Here is an 18,458-nt window from a genome sequence, read left to right on the forward strand (position 1 = left end):
ACCATTTTTATTATGTCATATGGCAGTTCTTCATCATTTGCCCCTTTTGTCATCATTCTCGGCGCAAACCTGGTATGTAAGTTATCTAAATGTTTTCAAATTACAAAACTGAAAGATATGACTGTTTATTTTCCGATAGTTCATTTTCATTTATTTTCTTAAATCTTTATAATGCAATTTCATAAGATGTATTAAACACGAGAAAGAATCATAGATCCCTGGTTTGACTCGAACCTGCAACAATGGGAAGTGGGAACCACTCAGCCACAGGCGCCCCGTAATATTTTATTCATTTAAAAAGGCGGAATCTTTTGTCTGTTTTGATATCATTTAACTAAAACAAAAGATATTATACATGCTCGCAACATAATATATTATTATATATTATAATTTACTAATAAAAACACGTTAAATCTAATATTTAAAATAAGATCTTGCTTAATTTGCAGTGACCAGTAGTGCAAATTGATTCTAGAATTAGTATAATTTAGACTCATATTATTTGTTATTGGCAACACTAACTTTTTTTCCTCATGTGTATTACTTAACACGTTATATATAACTTAGTAAAATACATTTTTCTTAATGATGAAATGGTGTAATACTAGTGTATTATTGATTTTTTGTTGTTGTTTTTTTGTTTGTTTTGTTGTTGTTGTTTTTTGTTACTGTTGTTGTTGTTGTTGTTGTTTTTTATTATTCTTTTGTAATTACTAATTAATGCATATTTACAATTATCCACTAAATACAAACTTAATTGAAGTACAAATGTCCACAAGATTATTGATTCAGGAAATATTTTCCTTCTTTATAGGGTCGACAAATTCCTTCAGATTCATTAATTAACCGTACTGTTTCTACACAAAATTCCGTGACAAGCAACGATATGTTTATTTTGAAAGAGCAATAAAACCTAATGTACAATTTTGTCAATTTTGCTAGTAATTATAGAAAAACCTTGCATTTCCTTTGGTTTTGTCATTTTGAAAGGAAAACAACAAAAACAGCATTGTTAAATGCTTTCATAAAGATTGATTAAGAAATTTTTTTAGAATAAAAGGAACCTTTAAAGAAAGTTGTTATGCAAAAATAGCAAAAATAATTTATCAAAAAATAGGACAACGCCTGATTAAAATAAATATAAGAAAATGCTACACGAAAAAATCTCATTCACGGTTCATTTCTAAAAACAAATAATACATTTAAAACCCACTGAAAATCTAATCGTAGGCATAATGCAAATATTTGAAAACACATTAATATTGAAATTATAAGAGAAAACATAATCATTATACTAAATAGAAAATCAATGATTTATTTAAAGCGCTAGAAACACATTAGATCTAGGATCTCATACACTAGGCATTATACAGTTACGAGTATATCATTCATATTAAGATTAACTACAATTGAAACTTTTGTCATCTAAGATCCTAAATACATATTTCGAATTACCCTTAGTATATATCTTTACAGAACACTGGAAGTATAATTTACAAAAGTGTCGTTTTCAAGTTATTTTAAATATCGTAATCAGTTTTCAAAATTTTATCAAAGGGACGCTACTCTTATACAAATAATACTTCAAAAATATAACATTTACGTCCACTTGATCGAGGTCAGAAACAGTTCCCGTTGAGCCAGTAGAATGGATATCACTATGCACGTTCTCTAACCTTCTATAAGGGTATTGCAGCATGAATCCTATTAAATTTAAATACACCTTTTTTAGAAATGCACCAACCCGCACATTTCAAATGTTGTAAAATATCCAACGATTTAATTAACAAATTGTTCGACAATATCGTAAAAGTTTAAGTCATTATGAAGGTGTACACCCTTTCTGGCTCCTAGGTAACAACAAAATCATCTGTTTCTTTATACAATAGTGTTATACACAGTACCCATATCTGACAGGTTATATGACACCAAAACAGAAAATATGATTTTGGCTAACTTTGGGTTTTACAATCAAGTGTCAAATCCATCTCACCTGCTGGAGCGAAGACATACATATATTCCAGTTATTCGAACCCATTTAATCGCCCATTACGATAACGAAGGGGTAATCGGTGGCAGCAGATATCAGATAGCCCCTAAGCTATCAGTAACAAGAGGACAAATATCCGACATGAATAATGTTCGAAACTGCGTGCACTGATTTCACTAGGTTTTGCTATGAGAAACACACACACTGCTTGAGATAACGCATGTAAATACATTTATATCAATGCCGATGTTTGAAGATAAAGTTTACAAAACAAATAATCTTTATTTGATAAGGTGAATACAAATATACAAAAGACCATTGCGTTCTAATTACTATAGAATGGAACAACTCATATATTTTTGTCTAAGTTTTTAGTAACATAAAAATTACGGACGCACTGATATGATATTATATAAATTTAGATTAGGACCAGCGTTTTTTTAAGCACACATAATAAATTTGACTTCAACAGAAAACTCGTAGCATGTTAAGAAGAGAATATATCTCATTTATTATTTAAGCGGTCATTTACGAAAGCAATTCAAATTATAACTTTCATCTTCCTTGGTCAGAATAATTGTCATAGCTAATGCTCAATTATAAATGCATGCACTTTAGCAACACAATGATACTTGTCATCTAAGTGCATCACTTTTCGATCAATTCTATCTCTTAAATCATTATACTTTGTCATTACGAACACGTTTCCAAGAAGGACAACCCAGAGGTAAAAATGATTTTAGTAAACAGGAGTTGTCTTTCTTTGAATATAAAGCTTTACGCAGAACTTTTTTTCCTTTTTTTTTCTTTTGTGTGTTGTTTGTATTTTTCTATTTTGCTTGATTAATTAAAGCCTCAAAGAAAAGTATTTGATCACAGTTGACTGTTTCACTGACAGTTCAAGTAACTGCAACTTACTTACTGCCTTTGAGACAGAATCCTAGAATTACAGCATGTAACAGCCAGGAACTTAAAGAGAAATTCTTAGTTTCGTAAGTTATCTTGCAGTTGAATATGAAGGTTTTCAACCTTTGCAATTTTAGCAATGTGACCTTAGAATAGTATTGGTACAATATATGCCGTACTTACCTCTGTGGCAAAATCTTCATTACATGACATATACAGACATACTAATGTATTTTTGTATTGATACAATAGTATTAAAATCATACAGAGTAGTGCAGTCATACCTGTGTTAAAGACTTCCCAAAAATAACGATAACCTTGCAAATAAAGACCATAAAAAACATCCGTCTCTTCCGTCATGGCCATTGTTCACAGGTTCAATTGTAACTTGTTTATGTTTGGTTTGTTTGTTTGTTTCATTTTACGCCCTTTTCCAACAGTATTTCAGTCATATAGGCGAATAGTTTCCTAACCATCGTTGGAGAGTTACACCAGTACTAGACTACCTTCCTCCGCGCTAAACTACCAAAGCATCTCCCGGGGATCGAACCCACGTCAGAGAGGTAAATGGATTAGAAGTCATCGACTCTAAGCCCTCGACCACGGAGGCAGTTATACTTGTTTTTGTATTTGTATAACAATATCATCATTTCATTTCATGATGCGTTTATTTAAGGTCGCCGCCGGAAAGCCCATATGGGCAACCGTACACACAAGTCGGGTCATCCTAGAGCGTCCCGCCGAGATTTTTCGTCGATTTTTTCCAGCTTTATTGGTGGAGGAAGACCCCAGGTGCCCCTCCGGGCATTATTTCAGGCACGAGCGGGCACCTGGTTAGAACCACCGACCATCCGTAAGCCAGCTGGATGGCTTCCTCACATGAAAGATTTCGACCCGAGTGAGGATCGAACCTACAGTGGTGAGGGACCTGTGATCTCAAGTAAACGACTTTAACCACTCGGCCACGGAGGCCCCTTTATAACAATATATTCAAGCATTTTGAGATTATAGTAAAACATGTTGTTTTTTTTATTACCTTCCAGGCAATAGTGGCAAGTCATATCATAACTCGAATAGTGACTCATTGTTAATGTCATTTCCGTTACAACCTGCACTTTGTATCACACAATTTGTTTTATTTTTTAAATATAATCTGCTTAATTTATTTAAATGTTTTTGTCTGCACGTGTTTGCTTCTGCTTTGCTTAAGGGAAGGAAGGAAGAAAGAAAAGGAGGGAAGGGGGTAGGGAGGGAGAGAAGGAAAGAAAGATGGAAAGAAGGAACGTAGGAAGGAAGGAACGTAGGAAGGAAGGAACGAACGGACGAAGGAAGGAAGGAACGAGCGGACGAAGGAAGGAACGGATGTTCAAACGGTCGGACGGACGAATGAATTATCGAATTCACAAATGAATTATCGAACGAACGAAAGGGAATGAAGGGGCAGAAGGAAGGAAAAATAGAACGAACGGGCCGAAAGGGAAATGAAGAAACGAATGAAAGGTACAGAAGAAAGGAAAGAAAGAACAAACGGACGAAAGGGAAATGAAGGAGCGAACGAAAGGAACGGAAGGGGGCAGAACGAACGGGCAAAAGAAAACGAAGGAATCGTCGGAAGGGAAGGAAGGAATAGAATATTAATAACTAAATTCATTATAACTATTTTACTTTTTTTCACTAATAATTATTACCGTATATTTATTGATTATTTTTTAAATTCTACACTTTATATTCACTTTACAACATCAATTCAATCAAAAGGAGTTAAGATCAAAATAAATTCATTTATTGAGCATAATATTGCAATAAATGTAATTGAATAGTTATATACATTTGTCAAAACGTTGTTGTTGTATTTCATTTAGAATTTGCTTCCGGTGAAAAGAACAATCAAAGCACAGAAGGCGCTGAATTTGTTTGGGTCTCAGAATGTCAGAAAGGTGAAGGTTGTGAGATTATAAATTTGTATTGTTTTTGTACAGTGCCACCAATGCTGTTTCCGGTGTTTTAACTGTTACAGTACTATGTAAATTGGCTATAAGACTAATTGCAACACTGTTATTCAATCCAATATTTATTTGACTTAAACATTTTTTTTTAAAAAATGAGTTGCCTTAACTGTGATTTGAACTCCAGACCTCTCGCTTCCTAAGCGAGCGTGCAAACCCCTCGGCCACGATGAAGTTATATGAAAACGGCTGAAGAAAATCACATTATTCTAAATCAGGGTTTGTAATCCTTATCATTTCGAAACCTGTTGTTAACACAGATGTAAATAATCAGGGAGCTTACTATATAAGCATGTATATCTATAAAGAATAAAACAATATTAAAAATCTTCGACCATTCGGAAACTATTTTGCTTGAAAATTAATGCGCCTGTCATTTGACAATCTTTACGCAGTGATCTCCCCTGAATTTTTCGGCGTTAATGTACATATAAAGGGAAGAAACCGCTTCAGAAAAGCGGACTACTTTCGGCATTTGCAACTAACAGCATCAGGGTCTGAAATTTCGCTACCATTATTTGTTTGGTCTGACGACCCAAACAAATAAAAAAGTAAGGATTTTAAACAAGGCATCATGCTTTACATAAGAATACCTGTATATAATAAAAACAAACTTGAAAGCCTGGAGTAATTAGATTTAATCAAACTAACGATGAAGTGTAGAAAGCGCGTGCATTATCTAATTATATCTTGTGAAGAAATTTTGAAACTGAATAAATTATCACATTTAGAATGTAACATAGTATGATTATGATATCCAAAGAATCTGGAATGAAGGTGTTGAACGTATTCAAACTGCTTGATTGACATATAAGCACACCTGGTAAAAAAGTTGACTTCATAGCAAATTTTATATACAGGGTTCATACACGAGGTAGGTATGCAAGAATTATTGTACAAATATGAAAATACCTAAGTGTAAATCCATTAATAGATATGCGTTTATTTGAAGATAAGAGAATAAATATACAAAATAGTTCACACTTTCAATGTATCACGATGCACGTACGCTCCAACTTGCAGACATGTGTTTCACTATAATAATTATATTATACTATATTATTACTAAAGTATTCAGGTATTCAAACACAGTAGTCAACATGGGTGTCACACGACGTATATTCAAAGCTACTGACTGGAATGGGTTGGAACTTCACACACTTTAGGCCATAACAAGATGTCGCATTCGATTTAGAAGGAAAATAAACGTATATGATTTAAGTGGTTGTTTTTCTGTTGACTTGTAGTTCTTTGTTGTTGTTTTGTTGTTGTTTTTTATCCGTCTTTGATTATATTTCATTATGTTTTCCCAACCACGTGTTCATTTGTTGCTTACTTTCCTACGCACGTCAATATAATTATGTAACAAATCCTTACTTCTTTTATAAGAATTTACATTTAACATATCACTAAAAATAAAAATAAATATCTGAAATAGAATCTACTTTTTGTTTTTTGTTGATTTTATTTCTTTCTTTCTTTTTTTCAGAAATTGAGAAATCTGAGTAGAGCAGCTCATGAACCTGAAAAAAAAGTTCTAAGTTTACACTTGTAAGGGTAATGTAAGTTATCTTGCAGTTGAATATGAATGTTTTCAACCTTGGCAATATTTGCAATTTGACCTTAGAATAGTATTGGTATTATATATACCTTTAAAAAAAATTGAATAAGTAAAATCTTACGGTTCCCATTAGCTGTACGAATTGTTGTTATAGGCCTCATCATATGCCGGAATACGGTTTCCGGAATAAAGCTATTGTGAAGCGTTTGTTAACTCGGATGAGTTGTCGTCTGCATAGATGTGCGGGAAAACAAAATTGTGCTTTCCGAAGGTATCGTGAATTGTTACTTAAAGATTAAACTTATTTCTGTATTAGATCTAATCTAATTTATCTTTAATACGATTTTCAATAATCATCAGTTCATTTTAACAACACCCGAACCCCAGTAAATAACGGAGACTCTCAGTCCAAATGTTTCCACACTTGTATTTTTCAGAAAGTTCAAGTTGCATGCAATTGAACGTTTATTTCAAAAGTTAAACTTACTAGATGCACTTAAGAAAATGCAATGAACCTTATAGATCAATATAGATCATTTCTTGATTTCACGGGCCGTTATAAGGCTGCTTCCCCAAAGAAAAATCCTTTTTAAAATCGTGCAGTTTTTTAGAGTAGCATCAAGTTTTTTTCTCCCCCTTTTGTGTACCCAACTACTTGTTGGGGAAATATGTAGAGAAAGTTTACCAATATGGAGTCTGCTTTCAAATGAAATCTCGCAAAACTTCAAGTTTTGGCAATTCTAGCATCTATTTTTAGTAACGGACCATAAACTATTTTTAGTAAGTGTACAATTTTAATAAAAACAAACAAATAATTCATGAATCATCACTCAAAACAATATAAATCCAACATGTTTTGGTACAATGTTATTGAATAAATACACTGTTATTGACATAATTGCAAAGTCATGTTTTCAATTAAAAATAGCAATAGGGTCACGGGTCACCAAATCAGTCTATGCGAAAGACTTCTAAGTTTTACTGGACAGTAGGTCCTGTAAACTGCAGACTTCCCGAAATACGTCGGTCCGACGGACATGTCCGATAAATTTTGATCAGGTCCGACGATTTTTTATTCCGGATCGGTCCGAATGTCCGGCTTTTATCCAAGCCGCATGTATACAAAATGGCGTCGCTAAAGCTGCCAAACCTGGGAAAAACGAAAATCTTCGTCATGGGAGCGCGCAGAACAGCAATAAAAGGATGAAAAGAATAGACCTGAGACAAAATTTAATGAAAAATGGAAGGAGGACCATGAATCGTTGGTGTATAACAGGGAGGAGATGAAAATGCACTGTATGGAATGTGCCGATTTTTACGAATCCGGGTCAGCTCGGCCCTAAAACGTACTCGGCCCCCGAGTCAGCTCGGCCCTATTCCAACTCGGCCCACTTTTCAATTATTAATATTTATGTTTGTGTTATCACTATTTATTGTAATTATGGTAATTCGGACAGTTTCCGAACTAGCAGTAGACTGGCTTTTCTTATCGGTAGAATTGCGAGTAAAGATAACTGATTGCGTATCTCACTGTATTTCTGAATTGTGGTAGGTTTAACCGTAAATTTAAATACCTTCAGTATATTTAATTCGGCAGAAGTACAATGTATAATAATTAAAATAATAATAAGATATTTCTTATCATTCATTTACCTTAACAACATGCAAAGCAAAGTAAATACGTTATAGGCCTATACATTTTTGTCAAGTGGGCCGAGTTGACCCGTGCCGAGTTGACCCGTGCCGAGTTGGTAGAGGGCCGAGTTGACTCTTTTCCATTTTTACGGCGAAAAAATTAAAAACAAAAAGTGACTTAGAAATACAAGCACAAGTTTTTCTTTGATTTTGATCAATTTTATTTGGTCTGACAGATTTCGTTTCGGTCCGACAGATTTTCATGGTTTGTCAGACCGAATGTCTGACAGTTTTTTTTAACTTTCGGGAAGTCTGAAACTGAAAATTTTTACTGGACCAAACATGATTTTACTGGACCGAAAAAAACCTGATTGGTATAGCATTTTGAGTGACTTGATAAATGTCAGCAGACAAAAAGTTTGTGTACAAAAAGAAAATTATATTAAATATTATCAACGATGTGAAGTTACAAACAATGTATCTTTTTGCACCACAATCAAAATGTAAACATAAATATTGTTATACATGTATTCAATGGATATTGCTATTTAAACTTCAATTCCATACAGACTATATACTAGCAAAATGAGAGGGTAAATTTCAGCAAAAGTCTGGCATATGTAAACAGAATTATATATATCGGTAATTTAGTGAAGTTGACAGATTAATTGTTCAATGATTTTGGTACCTTCTAGAGGTGCGCGGTTTAACCGGTATACCGGTAAACCACGGTCCGAGACAATCTGCGGTACGTACCGCGGTACAGACCTGGAAAACCGGTACTTTTTAGCTCTAATTTAAAGCAATTACAGATCCGTAAAATGTACTAAATTAAAAAACTTTTTCTGTTGTATATGTCAATGTTTCTTTGAGTTAACCTTTTTGCAAACAACTTTCGCCGACTGTTATCATTCTTCGATAGTTCTTAGCGAAAATTGAATGCTTTATCGATTACCGCATGTAACTTGAAAGCCAGAATTGTCGACTTGCATGATTTCAGTTGAAGAAGCAAGAATTGTCGACTTACATTTACTTGTCCAAATATCGCTTATTTGATACGAAAACTAATCGTAAAGATTGATAATTCATGAGGGCATTCCTTGCATAAAATTAGGGTGTTACTATTTTAAGTATTTATATAAATAGCGACCAATCAGGCTAGGGGTTTTCCTTACGTCACGCACTTACTGCATGCGCATGGCAATTAACTAATTATAGAACGGCGTAGAAACTGGATTAAAAGTAATGTTCGTTCAACTAATGAATATTAATTAAGCAGTAACATGGTCAGCTGTTTTCTATGTGATAATTTTAATTTGCTTTTGGGGTACATGTTTGTTTTGGTTTCTGACACAGATTAATTAAATACTTAGCACTTGCAATAAAAAATTTACAATAGCAGCTGGGACTCTGTTATAAAATTAACCGACAAATAAATATTTGTCATCGGCTAACGTGCATTTGACCTATTATTTTATTTTTTATCAATACTTTTAGCAATAAAAACATTTTATTTTTCCATTTTAAACTAATACAATTTATATAACAGTTGTTAAATGTTGAAAGAGACCAATATATAATATAAAAAAAAAACAAGAACTGATCCATGACCCAATTAATTTATGATTGTCAACATGCGAAAGTACCTTATGAAAAAAGTTAAATGATGCTTTGATTAATCTGTAATTTTATAGATCTGCTTTAAATTTTGATATTTGAAATTCTATACCAGCCTACCTTGATACTTATTTTAGAGATAAAAATTAACATATAGCGTACAATGATAATCCGTGGTATACCGCGGTTTATACCGTGGTTTTTAGGAAAAAACCGTGGTATACCGTGGTATTTTCTTTCTGGCGGTACCCAACTCTAGTACCTTCACAGTATAGTTTAATTTTTGTCAACATCTTGGACGATCTTTCATAGCTAAACACCAGTTGAGCACACGTGTAATTTAGCATTACTCTAAGTCTGTCGATTAAAGACGTAAATTATTCAAATTAATACACTGACACTTTCATTTGTGTAAACAAACTAATAGCGGGTGACCTTTCACATCTGGGCCGCTTATGTAATTTACACGGCCGCTTATTGCCTTTTAATTGTACTAGTTCTCGGATATTTTTATCTTACGTTGTTACATTAAAGTTTGCATTATGAGAATGCATAACAGTTGACAAGCATTGCATGAGCTTATATTGTGTAATGACAACATTTTGATATGTTTTAAATTTAGGTAAATGTAAGGTTTTTATAAAAACCTTAATTTTTTACCGGACCGTCGGGCCGTCAATACATATATTTTTATCGGACCTTCTGATTTTTTACCAGTCAGGGATGACGGTCCGACGGTCTTTCGGAAAGACTGCCAAATGTCATGCAAAGGTATTGGAACCTTAATTCAAGCTAGTCATGTGATAATTAGGGCAGCATTATCGAAATGCGCACCCACTGATAATCTTTGAGGCATTATTTCATCAACGCTTTTCCGAGCTTAGTCCGCCCAGAAAGCAATGATTCCATCCCAATTCCGTGCCATTTACGCCCAGAAACCATGCCAAAATTACGTACAGGTGGCGAAATTTAATGTGAAGACAACACTACACAAATGTTTCCTGAAAGTGGAGAGGTTTTTTTTTTGCATTCTGCATTTTATACAAAATATTCTCAAACTACAGTGTAAGAAATTCGGATTTAAATCCACGAGGCCGGTCGGACTACCAGATTTGAATATTCACTAGCCCAATTTAATTTTAAAACATCATGAACTTCGCAGAAAAAAGGGAAAACGTTTTGGCTGCATCCGCCATCTTGTTTGTTTGGGTAATGAACAGCGTGATTCTCCCCCTTGTTGAATGCAACGCTTGCTTTGTTATTATTTGTTTTCATATTTCAAACAATTTAATAAAGTGAAAACAGAATGACGAGTAATGATCAATTTTTAAAGTAATTATAAGAACAGAAAAAGAGAATTTTGATGAAAAGTGGCTCACAGACTGAGTTTCCCTGCATTTGTGCCATAATTTAATCTTGTTGATGTAAATTAAACATAAAATAAACTGTTGTCTTTATTTTGCACAATATATTAATTTTAAAATGTTTTGAGCCTATGTAATGATTATCTGTCCCGGCCTATACTTTTGCCTAAGTTAAAGGCTCAAATGGCCTATGAACTAAAAAAGTTATTTTGCAGAGTCTGCCCGTTCCAGTATGGAAAAAACCCTGCTGTACGCCCATTCTCAATAAAATAAAGCACTCGAGGTTGAAAAATATTAAAAATTTGATGTTGTCATTGTGTCATTTTTTATCGCTGAAGTAAAAGTTTAGGGTATTTTCCAAGTTTGCCAGAAATATTTTGAACAAGAAACTATAATATAACAGGATGGCATTTATTTCGGCAATGACACTGTATTTCTTCGGTAACGTAGATTTCAGATCTTATAATGTAACATATTTGCTGCATATTAATAATGTCTGTATAATATATCAAAATTTGTAAATTCTCTATCTAGAGGGACTTTCTAACCCTGAAAAATTCAAGGAAGTTGGGTACCTTGCTAATTTTCAGTTAATTTTGTTCGAAGTTGAATATTAGTATAAAGCAAAAATACTCTATTTTGGAAATGATTATTTTATGTCTTCATTCAAAGGATATATATCATATATAATATATGAGAGGTCGAATGCATACACAAATGTTGTATTAGCAATTTTTTTTCAAAGCATTCAACTTTCCACTTTCTTAATATTTGGAAAATGTATTGCTAAGCAGTTCTATATTTATCCCCATATAGGATGTCACGTATGTTTCTTTTTATTCAAATGCAAGTAAAGGTAGAGAAAACAATTTTATTTTTTGTAAAATAATTTATATTTATGGATATTATTTTAACATAACAGTGATTCAGATTGGACACACTTTCCTTAGGACAGATGTCCTAAATGGGCATAATTTTTTAGGTCATTTGTCTTAAAGTACAAAAAAAACTTAAGACAATTTTTGTAACAGTCAAATGAATAATAAAACATTATTGACACTTTCAAGTTTACTTTATTAATATCCCTTTTGTTTGGAAAATATTTCATTCATTTCTATTTCAGTCAGTTAAACAATTTTCTAGGTACAGCTGCTTTCCATGCCTTTAAAGCATCTTCAAATGGGAAATCTTCCCTAGGCTTGCCATTTATCCTTATCCTCATGATTTGGTCCTGAGTGTCAGGATTGAGCCTGTTTCTCAAAGCTGTAAGAGTTTGATTTTGAACAGAAAACCCCCTCTCACAGCCTGCAGTGTTTACAGGACATATGATGGCAAGACTGGCCAATATCAAAAGGTTAGGGAACTGTTCACCATGAAACTTATTTATAAGATGCCACAGTTTAAAGAGATCATCACGGGGATACATTTCTGCTTTAACAAGTATCTTAATCTGTTTCCATTCATTTTTTGTTGCATCTGGATCTATGATTGGAGAGCTGGTCTTAGTGTGCTGAACCCCATCAACCTTCCATTTGTGACTTTTCTCCTCTCCAAAATGATTGACCAGAATGTCTATTTTTTTCATCACCCCAGGTTTTCAGTTCAACATCTGACAGCAGTGTGATGGGGCCTCATTGAGAGTACCCCAAATGAGGATAGAAGATCAGTATCTGGAAACCTGAAATTATACAAGAAAAACAGAATTATACTATTTTTTAATTTACCTATATGTTATGTTATGTATAAACAATTATAGTTTTTTATATGTCATATGAAATAATAACATGTAAAAATACTATCTGCATTTTAGATACTTTATTACTAGTGTGGAAAATGTCTTGGAATGCAATGAATTACCTTTTCTCAATATTATTAACAAGTGCAGTGATAAATTTCTCCTTGGCACTAGCTATGTCACTTTTTGGACACTGGGAGATAGTGTGCTCCTTGAAGCAAGTGTCTGTAATGACCTCAGCTAACTTCTGCTCATGGCATCCTGGAGTGCTTATCAACTGCTGTAGGTCTGACAATGTCTGGTCAATCTTCACCTGACAAAAATAATGTTTATTTATAATAATGTTTCTATTAATAAAGGTTTGATTCTTAAATAGTTTTATTGCATGGTTTTAAAGAATGAAGCAATCTGAATTATTTTTATGCTCACCAAGTATAAATCAATACATCAAGCATTAGTAAGTTTTGTAAGTAACTTTTAAACGAATTTTACCTTGACTAATGCTACATCTGTAACTTCCTTTTGGAAGAAAAGATTCAACTGAGTCACAATTGGAATGATGTCCATCATTATGTAGGTAATAGATATGAACTTCAGTGTGGCAATCTGAAATAATTAAAGTTTCATTATTGTTTGTTGGTCAATTAAATCAACAAGATATTTTTCAGACAAAGTATTTTTATACAGAAAATTATCAATTAAATGTTTTAATTAACATGCAATTGAATTTAAAAATAATTTTGAAAATCTTAGCTAGAAAATAAAAACACACAGTTGCAATACAATAACATATATGTGAAAAGATATAAAGTTGTAACAAACTTACTGTAAAAACAATGTGATTTCATCCAAAATAACTATAACAGCCAACAGCAGCAAACATCTATTAAATAACATACATTGAAATGTAAAATAAAATAGGAACATTCAAACTAAAATCTGTATAACAAAACAGCTAACTCTGAACATGTGGTTATTTTCAGCATTTTAATTTAATGTTTTTTTTGCATTTAAATCAATAAGGTCAATTCATAAATAATAATTTGAATATTGTTTATAGCATGAGCCACAAGATCAATGGCTTTATTCTGTCAGTTGTAAAAAATGACTTCAAAAACTGCTGAAAATATTTAGAAAACAAGTATATTTATAACCTGTTTTGCCCAACAGAAATAATTTGACAACCTTTTTTTTTCAATCCTTCTGTGCTTTGGCATCACTCATTGGGGTGGCAGCTAGATAAGTAATCAATGGATCCAAGCCCCTGAAATAAAAAAAAAAAAAATACATTTAAATTGCTGTAATTATGTTCTTTTATGCATATGAACTTTGTGTTTTAGGATTTTCAGGTATAAGTTGATATTAAAATAGGCTTGGTCTGTCTATAACTTGAAATTGCTTTAAACAATCAAAGATTTTATTCACAATAGCAAACATAAAAATGCATATCGGAAAAAAAAACATCATGTTATATGTTTTAAATTGAAGTCTGTTTATGCACATTTGGCAAAAGATGATGATCATGTTATATGTTTAATTTTAAAATTTTTAAATAGTTTTACTTGTAAACTGCTTCAAGTGCCAGAGAAGAACGACATCCCACCGAACAGCATCGGACCTCTTTAAATCTCAATCGGGGGGAGTCCAAGACATCCTGAATGGCCTGTAAACTTTGCAACTCTTGCAGCAGAGAATTGAAGTTAGTAAAAAGATAGCTGAAATGATTAATCAATTCTTAAATAACTTTTTCTTCTTAAAATGTCATGTGCTATATACAAAATCAAAACTAAATACTTTTGTTGATTGAAGTAAGCTTACATCAGACTTAGGAAACAAACAAGATTTATAAAAATATCTTAGCATTGAATTTGAACAGAATTTTTTATTTGTTGTGTTGACAGAATTTTTTATTTGTTGGTTTATGCTTAGAATTTAATCAAAAATTTAGTAAACTGCATAAAAAATGAGCTTATCGATAGTTATAATTATTACTTACATGTTATGACTTCCTGATATGCTTTCATTGGTGGCACAGAATCAGACGCCTGACTTGTACACACAACGCTAGTCTGTGGGGCAATGCAGTGTACATTCATGATATGTGGGTTTTGACGCAGCATCATGCCTGTAGTTCCTCTGTCTCTACCTGAAATTTTGTAGAATTGCTAAAATATTACAAGTCACTATGTATTGGGAATAATCATTGCATTTCAAAGAAAAAGTCAACTTTTTTTATAACAGCAATACCACCATGTGTCACATCATAAAAATTTAACTTTGATTTATTGTGCATTGAGTATTAACATTGGTCTCATTTTTATCAGTAAAATTTTGTGCTAAATTTGTAAAAAGTACCTGTCATTGCACTAGCTCCGTCTGTGCCAAGACCCATTATCTTTTCAGGACCCAATTCCCCTTTTTTCCAACTTTCCTTGTATAGTGCAGAAGAAATAGCTGCCACCTGTTCCTTCATCATAGGCGAATGTTGCATAAATATAATGTTTCAGGAAACATATCCTCCCCCAAAAACCTGGCAATAAATGACTAGGCCGGTGGTGTAAACAGTACGATCTGTTGATTCGTCCACAAAGAAGTGTAACAAATGGGGACTTCTGTAGTTTCTGTACAGTATGTGTCTCCACAGTGTCGGATACAGCTTTCAAAAATTCATGACTAGCATTAGTCTGACTCATAGCTTATAACCGTCAGATACAGACAGATGATTGTTAGCCACTCACACCACGCAACACTTTTCTGAAAACTCAACGAGTGATTTGAATTTAACTGAGCGGTATATTTTCTTCAACCAGGTAATAAACTGTCTTTAAGGCAAGTAGAACCGCTTCTTCCTTGGCAGAGAAGTGCTTGTTCATCACACTTTTAAAGTTCATCTTTACAAGCATTTGCCGCTAAAGATTCTCTGGTGATCTTTTGATTTAACATGGTCACTAAAAGTACTTGTTCTAAAATTATTACAACCTTGTGTAAATATGTTGTCGCGTCCGTCGTTAATACAAAGGGTACAAAACATCAACTGCCTTTTCCTGTAATCGAACTTAAGCCACTTGTGGGGCCTGAAGCCATTTATTTTGAAATGAACGTGGTACTTTAGAATCAGATGAAACTACCTTTTTCTTTGATAGGCGGCTGGTTTGACGATTTTTCACTATTAAAAACCTACACTAAATAAAGATCGTTGTTTTGCATCAAAGAGAGGTTTTTTCGCCCGCCATATTTTGTCATACAACAACGATAAACATCGAAGCGTTCCGCACTACACTAAATCAATAAGCGCCGGGTACCGATAAGCGCCTGTATGACTCGGATTATTTAAATAAACGATTCGTACTTTAATCTTTTTAATCGCATAGATAGGGACGAAAATATCTGTTATAATCGAGGCTAAATTGTAAAATGAAGTTTTGACCGTTTGCTACAGAAATTTTTCGGTCAAATTGTCTGACAAACTGAATTTTTCTCGGCCCGATTGACGTACTGAATTTGTTTTTTCCGGTCATCTGTAGCTTTTATCGGCCATTGACCGAAGGGCCGATCCAATCTGAATCACTGCATAATTATATATAGAAAGAAATACGGCCATTGAGCTCTTTGTAGAGACGAATTAGTTGTTGCTGAGAACATCAATATCTTGTAATATATTTTTAACATTTCTGCTGGTACATCAACATATTATTAACATATCTTTCCTTTGTAAAAACACTTTTGTATCTTCTAACATCTAATACAAGGTAACCATTACTAACAGGGATGCTTTATCCCAACTTTATCTTTTTAATTTCAAGAATTGTTGAATTGTAAGTTGGAGTAACGTATGTTTCACGCTCGCTTATTTATGTACTTTATCACGGAATTAAAACTTACATGTAAAATCAACTTTTTTATTTAGGAATCAATGTACATCATTATATTGTCATAAAAATGAGATTTTATGTTTTTATATATATGAGTGTGTAAACAATATAAAGTCTGTTTGATAAAAGTAACGTTTGTTTCACTGTGGTTACTTAAACAAGTTAAACTCGACCAAAGTTAACAAAATTTACTTACTAATGTCAAATTGAAGTTAATTTTGCTATTATACGTGCTTTCTAACTTCAATTTCCCTTTTGATAAACTTACTTTAAAAAGTTGATAACGTATGTTTCTGTAACGTATGTTTCATTTTTACATTGAAAGTGGGTTAAAAATGACGCAAGACCGTTTAACCCGCCATAATTTGTGGTTAAATATATCAGAGTTACAACACACGTTAATTTTTTTTTCTTGTTTGGATTCTTCTTTGAATGGATTGGCTCTTAAATAATGGTAACGTATGTTTCTTTTTAAATTGCTGATGAAAAGATTTGTATAAAAAATGAAAATTTCCGAAAATAGAATTATATTTGAGAGGCTGCTAGCTTATTTTTACTTATAATTATATATATGCTGTATTATTAAGCATGCATCGATTCAATTATGTAATTTCGGTTTCACTTCTTATTGTTTTAGGTTTGTCACTATTTATTTATATGCATTTGGCGACATTTGATCATCCATTATATCAATGAGATTTTAACAGTCAAATATAATTTTTACCAATAATCAAAGTTCATATACATACAGCAATGACTAAATGCACATGTTTCATGTATGCTGGAACTTAATTTTGTGAAACACAATTTCAAAGTTGAAAATTCTAGGTGGCGACAGTAACGTATGTTACATTTTAGGGCATTAATGGTACTTGTAAAAGAAAAATAACAGATAGAAATGTAAAACTGAGAGAGTCCTTATTAGACAAAGTGGCAGCCACATTTCTAACGACATTTTGACCTCAAGAAAAACCTTCGTATAAGAGCTACACAGTGGAACATCAAATGCTGTGTTTTATTGAGAATGAGCGTGTAGTCCAGATGTTTGTGCTGATTTTTCTTCTCATTATTTGAGATTTGGACCCAAAGATAGTTTAAAATGGTAAATTTGGCTGATGGTTAGGGGTGTAACAATACGGCAAAAAACATATTGCAATATATTGCCATTTTGCTGAAGCGTATTGCAATATATTGCAATATGTATTGTCGTGTTTATGTTTTGATGTAAAGATGGGGTAACATTATGATGTAAAGATGGGGTAACATTATATATTTTTATAATATATGTAAATATTCTTAGCCCAGTGATTTCTTTCCTGTATTTTACAGCCGAATAAAAGCTGTTTCCCCTAGCTCAGAATAGGTACAAATGTAAATTTTCCCCTAAAAAAGCTAATATTTTCCCCTGAAATGTCCTGTGCACTTCTTCACCAGAACCATTACTTAACAGCATCTGACTTATTATATTATATCAGCTAGAAGACAGATAGCTGTTCCTATAGCTCTGCGATGTACCATGCATGTCAGTGTTTTTTTCTTTATATAACTACTACCCTAAAACGGTACCATTCCCAATAGAAAATAGACATTAAAATTCCCAATTTCCAACTTTAAATTCCCAAAATGACTGTTCAAAATGCCCACAAGGCAAAGTGTTTTTTCTGAAATCATTTAAATCGAACATATTCATATAAATCACCACTCAATAGTTCTATCTAGACAGTAGAAGCTGTAGGCTATCTTTATTCATGATGTCTAATCTCATTTGTGCC

General features: G+C 32.8%; 1 protein-coding gene and 1 long non-coding RNA gene across 2 annotated transcripts in view; one reads left to right on the forward strand and one right to left on the reverse strand.

The window, feature by feature from the left end:
* The first annotated feature begins 6,676 nt into the window (after positions 1–6,676).
* LOC132718351 (zinc finger protein 737-like) overlaps positions 6,677–18,458 on the forward strand; it is a 29,755-nt gene continuing 17,973 nt past the window's right edge. Inside the window, exon 1 of the mRNA XM_060702048.1 lies at positions 6,677–6,734. The gene's annotated coding sequence lies outside the window, so the exon portion shown is untranslated. The remainder of the gene's footprint in view (positions 6,735–18,458) is intronic.
* LOC132718348 (uncharacterized) lies at positions 12,111–13,328 on the reverse strand. The gene is made up of 3 exons (XR_009624079.1): positions 13,307–13,328; positions 12,937–13,127; positions 12,111–12,757 (listed from the first exon to the last, which is right to left on the reverse strand). It is a non-coding gene; the product is annotated as an uncharacterized LOC132718348 (long non-coding RNA).

The sequence above is a fragment of the Ruditapes philippinarum genome, unplaced genomic scaffold (assembly GCF_026571515.1).
Source record: "Ruditapes philippinarum isolate M1 unplaced genomic scaffold, ASM2657151v2 ctg2833_1_1_1_1, whole genome shotgun sequence".
Taxonomy (NCBI): domain Eukaryota; kingdom Metazoa; phylum Mollusca; class Bivalvia; order Venerida; family Veneridae; genus Ruditapes; species Ruditapes philippinarum.